Source organism: Petaurus breviceps, unplaced genomic scaffold, assembly GCF_028583685.1.
Source record: "Petaurus breviceps papuanus isolate PSGF00001 unplaced genomic scaffold, PetGlider_PUasm1.0 551, whole genome shotgun sequence".
Lineage (NCBI taxonomy): Eukaryota > Metazoa > Chordata > Mammalia > Diprotodontia > Petauridae > Petaurus > Petaurus breviceps.
The window spans coordinates 19,994,649-20,000,392 of NW_027186372.1; the positions used below are offsets into that span (position 1 = coordinate 19,994,649).

The following is a 5,744-nucleotide window of genomic DNA, read 5'->3' on the forward strand; positions in this document are numbered from 1 at the left end:
CTACTGAAAAACAAGCCTCCCCCACCCCAGGTTTCAGGTGCACTTTAGCCTAGGGGCAGGGAAGATCTTTAAAATTTACATTCTTATTACACTCCACAATGCTTACCCCAGGAAATTCTGTCTGCCCAGTTTGTGCTCTTCCTCATATATGTATTAGCTCCTCCCTGTTCTGCCCCTTTCTGTTACATAAACAACTTCCCAAGGTATTATCTACTCATTTGTAAATTAAGTAGCTTAAACAAAGTGTTAACTTGAAACAAGGTGCTAAGTACCCGCTTACTTGCTAGTACAAAGGGGGCATGGAAGATCTTCAGATTCCATTAACATGAGAGAAAATCCAGAAAAAAAAATAATGGTGATTTTTTTACAACTTTGGGCAACATAAAAAGAGAAAGAATTCTATAGGCACTGGGGTGGGAATTGCAGTATAGTAGTATAATTCAGCAGCAGTTCAGCATGAGGTAGAGGACAGTGGAGGTAGCAGTAATGATAGAGAACAATCCAGCACTCAGGGATGGAAATGGGATTGAACACTTTGGAAGAAAGAGATACCGGGTGACCCCTGTGTTAGTATTAGAAACAGGAAGGAGTGCACTCTGGCATCTCTATTGCCCATGTTCCAGTTCTGAGTCACAGTTCCAGTGCAGAGAGGAGTGGTAGCAGTAATGAGGAAGAAGAGATTCAACTTGTACAAGGGGAATAGTACAGATATAGAGGGAAATGAAAAAAACCTTTTCTAAAATCACACCATACTTAAAACACTGAAAATTTACAATCCACAATATAAGCAGTGAAAGCAGTAAAAGAAAATAAAAGAGAACAGCACCGTTTATATATGCCTCCCCACACCCTAAAGAATAGTTCTTCATTAGCATAAATTACAAAGTTAAAAGTTAGGATGGAAAAATGAGAAAACAGAAAAAGAAATGTATCATTAAAAGCTAGTATGATACCAGGAAGTTGAAAAACAAACACAAAAGACAATGACTTGAAAATATCTACAAGCAAGTCTTTGGAGAGCAGCGATGGGAATGGGGGGGGGTCTACATTGTGGAGGATGTCAGGGGAGGAGGAGGCAGAGGGGAAGGGTGGGGTTATTGTGTTGGATAAGGGAGAATGAGAGTGAATCAGTTGAGGGCAGGAGAACCTGGGCTCTAGGGAGCAGAGGGAACAGGGGCAGGGATAAGGGAGTGCTGAAATTGATGGGCTATAGGGTGAGGGTGCTACAGAGAGACAAGGAACAGGGAAATGAAGGTTGCAGGGAAGGTGGAGAAGGATCAAGTGGCCCCACAGTTTGACTGAGGTAGGCCTGGTAGAAGGGGGCTTGAGGGGCATAGGGGGACCACCAAACAAGGGGGCTATGAGAGCTGCAATTGTGATGATTTCTGGGCAGAACAAATCAAGGGGAGGTTGGTAGATAAGGAGTCTAGGAGGGGAGGAAAGTGGATGAGAGATGGGGGGAGGGGAAAAGATGGCTGGAATGTATGACAAAGGGAATGGAGAAAGAAAGTAAAAGCATCAGGGTGAGATGAAAGGCAAACTTCCAACAAAAGGCCTAGAGATGAGCAAAAGATTAAACATGGTCAAAAGACTGTGATACTTCATGCTTACCCAGGAAGATGGTTCCAAAAGTTTCTATGCTATTAATGGTAGCTCAAGATCTCTGCATCTGACAGACTTTGTTGCCAAGCAGTGGATGGCTAGAGAAGGAACTTGGAACTCCCATCCACTTTTGGAATGCTGCCATCATCATGTCTCAATGGGCTCATGCCTCCATCTCATTTCCTAACACAGCCCCTTGCAGGTATGTCCAGGATCACTTCTGTTGATTCCCTACCCTTGCCCATAGTCCTGACTTCACCATTTATAGTCCTTATAACAATGATCTTGGATGGGAGCATCACAGACTACAAACTTTGAGAGGAAAATATGAGACAATTCCAAAAGAAGGACCAGGTTCCAGGACCATGTATGGTCACAGGGTTTGAATTCCCAGACTGAGACAATTTCTCAGCAACTGGAAGAGATTTGGAGACTTGAGACAAGAGTCAGGCTTTACAATTGATTTCAGTCCATCAGAAGGCTTATCTGGCAACCCAGGCTGAGGAACTTGAAGTCTTGGGACAGGAAGAGTAGGCCATAGAGGTTGAAGTAGAGGAGTGTCATGCTGCCTTGACTGGGGCAGAGCTCATTCAGCAGAAATTGAAGAAGAAAACAGACAAGAGATTGGAATAGACTCAGAAGCTTAACAAGGAACAGATCTCTGGCCAATGAGGTCCACAAATTGGAGAAGAAATTCAAGACCATGAAATCTAATAGGGAAAAAGATACCAAGCATTTAGCTGTTGTTTTGGGGAGGCTAAAATGTTAAGGGAGGAATTAAGTGAAGCCCATGAAGAACTCAAGACCCAGGTGACCCTTGTTGAACAGGAGAAGAGTTATGGGGCGCTAAATCCTACCAGAAAGCCAGAACCGCACATGGGAGCAGTAGTGGAAGCAGTTACTGGAGACAGTGCAGCATTTTCAGGAGGATTGGAATGCCTTATGAGCCTCTTTGGAGTTACTACACATCCAAGTGCAGAGCCTCCCAGACATCCTTGCCCTACTGGAAGAAAAGCTGGGTTGGAAGTCCCAGTCCACAGACCCCCTGGACTCTGAGACAACCAAGAAGGTTCAATCCCTACTGAGCTGTTGGAGGAAAAAAAACAAAAAAGCAAACCAAAAATCTTCATTGATGGCGAAACTGAAAGGCCAGGAATTGGAACATATTCAACATACCCAAAAGTTGAAAGGAAAGGTATATTACAACCGGGTAGTGAAGGTTCTGCAACATTGTCATTAGTATTTTTACCTTTTCTGTCTAAATTTAGCTACTTACCATAACTGAAAAGAATAAATATCACTAATACTTTTTCTTTTGTTTTTGCATTTAAAAATTTTTTTATCAAATGCTTTATTGATTTCTAGTTTACATCATTCATTTCTGCAAGATTTTGTGTTACAAATTTTCTCCCCATTTTTCCCCTACCCACCACCCCCAAAATACAGATCCCACTGGATATCCCCTCCTCCAATCTGCTCTCTCCCATATCATCTCCCATATCCCCTCCAACTTTCCAGTAGGGCACTATGGATCTCTATACCCCAGTGCCTGTATTTCTTATTTCCCATTTACATGTAAAATAATATAGATAATAGTATGTACACACACACACACACATATATGTATAGTGTGTGGGTGTGTATTTTAAACACATGATTTTAAAACTTTGAATTCCAGATTCATTCTCTTCCTCCCTTCTCACCCACCCTTACTGGGAAGATAAACAATTCAATATAGTTTGTACATGTGTAGCTATGCAAAACATTTCCATAGTAGATATATTGTGAAAGACTAACTATATTTCCCTCCCTCTTATCCCCCCTCCAAATTGTTCTATCCTCTACTTTGATCCTGTTGTTTTTCAAAAGTGGGTGATTTCAACTTCCCTCCCCGCCAGCCTGCCCTCCCTTCCATCATCCCCCCTCTCAAGCCCTTCCCCTCTACTCTCCTGTAGGGTCAGATACTGAATTTAGTGTGTATGTCATTATCTCTCTAAGCCAAATTCAATGAAAATAAGATTGACCCATTCCCTTTTTGACTTCCTGTTCTTTCCCTACTTTATAAACATTTTCCCTTTCCTCTTCTATATGACATAGTTTACTCCAATCTGTCTCTCCTTATCTCCTCTCATTATATTCCTCTCTCACCTCTAAATTTCAGGTTTTAAGTGTCCTTCCTTCCCATTAAATTTGTCCTGTGCCTTCTATCTATGTATACCTGTAGACATATATACACACATTCACATATGTATGCTCATATACTCTCCTATATAGACACATATATGTATTTATATATGTGCATATATATGTATATATATACATATATATTTTATTCCCTTCAATTGTTCTCATACTGAGAAATGTTTCATAAGTTACAATTTCACTTTTCCATGTAGAAATGTAAATAATTCAAGTTCCATGAATTCCTTATGATTTCTTTTCCCTGTTTACCTCTCATGCTTTTTTGCTTCTTGTATCTGAATGTCAAATTTTCTACTCAATTTTTATTTTTTCATCAAGAATGCTTGAAAGTCCTCTATTCCATTGAATGATTACATTTTCCCTTGAAAAATATTACTCATTTTGGGGGGGAAGTGATTCTTCCTTTTAAGCCCAGCTCCTTCAATATCTGGAATGTCATATTCCAAGCCCTTTGAACCCTCAGTGTAGAAGCTGCCAGATCCTGTGTTATCCTGATTGTGTTACCACAATATTGAAATTATTTCTTCCTGTTGTAATTTTCTCTCCTTGATTTGGGAATTCCAGAACCTGGATGTAATATTACTAGGAGTTTTCTTTTTGGGATCTTTTTTAGGAAGTGATCAGTGGATTCTTTTAAACTTTATTTTGCCCTCTGGTTCCAAAACATCAGGGAAATTTTCCTTAAAAATTCCTTTTTTTCAATTAATGAAGTATTTAATAAGTTATTAGTATGAGCCAAGTACTCTATTAAGAGATGAAGAATTAAATACAAATATAAGAAAGTCTGTGCCCTTAGGGAAGGTACATGGTCAAAAAGTAAACAACCCAAATGGGAAATAGTGAGCAGCAAATTCTTATTTTGACAGGTAAGTTTCCAGGATGGTGAATTGGACAATAAATAGGAAATTTACATTCTCTTTTCAGAGGCTTTGATCATGTTGATTTGCTTATAATTTTAATAGCAATAAGAATGATAAGAATACTTGTGTCAAAGCAATTATCAATTTCAGCAAATTGCAGGATAATAATAACATCCATAAGAAAAAAAATATAAATCATCAGCATTTCTAAATACTATAAACAAAACCCCAAAAGCAAGAGTTAGAAAGAAAAATTGTGCATAAAAAATTGGAGATATTATGATATACTTGGTAGTCTACCTACAAAGAGAAACACAGGGATTATATGAATACAATTACCAAGCACCTTTAACATAAATAAAGACAGATTTATATAATTAGTGAAATATTAATTGCTCACTCTTATATTTCCTCACATGCTAATCTGGGCAGTTTATATTTTTGTAAATATTCATCCATTTCACATAAATTATCGGTTTTACTGGCATAGAAGGAGGCAAAATAACTCCTAATAATTGCTTTAATTTCATCTCCATTGATTGTACATTTATCCCTTTCATTTTTGATACTAATAATTTAGGTTTTTTTTTATTTTTTCAAATGCTTTATTAAGTTCTTATTTACATCATTCATTTCCACCAGATTTTGCATTATAAATGTTCTACCCATTTTTCCCCTCCCCACCACCCCAATATAGAAGTCCACAGGATATCTCCTCCTCCAATCTGCTCTCTGCCATATTTTCTCCCATACCCCCTTTGATTTTTCCAGTAGGGCATGGTGGAGCTCTATGCCCCAGTGCCTGTACATCTTTTTTTCCCAAATATAAGTAAAATAGTATTAATAATACTATATATATATATATATATATATATATATTTAACATTTGATTTTAAAATTTTGAATTCCCGATTCATTCCCTTCCTCCATTGTCACCCATTCTTACTGAGAAGATAAGCAGTTCAGTATAGTTTGTACACGTGTAGCTAATGCAAAACATTAACATAGTAGATATATTTTAAAAGAATGAGTCTATTTCTCTCCCTCCTATCCCACCTCCCACTTTTTCTATTCTCTACT

General features: G+C 38.3%; 1 pseudogene; it reads left to right on the plus strand.

The window, feature by feature from the left end:
- Positions 1-1,648: 1,648 nt before the first annotated feature.
- LOC138172857 (coiled-coil alpha-helical rod protein 1-like) lies at positions 1,649-2,842 on the plus strand (annotated as a pseudogene).
- The last annotated feature ends 2,902 nt before the right edge of the window (positions 2,843-5,744 follow it).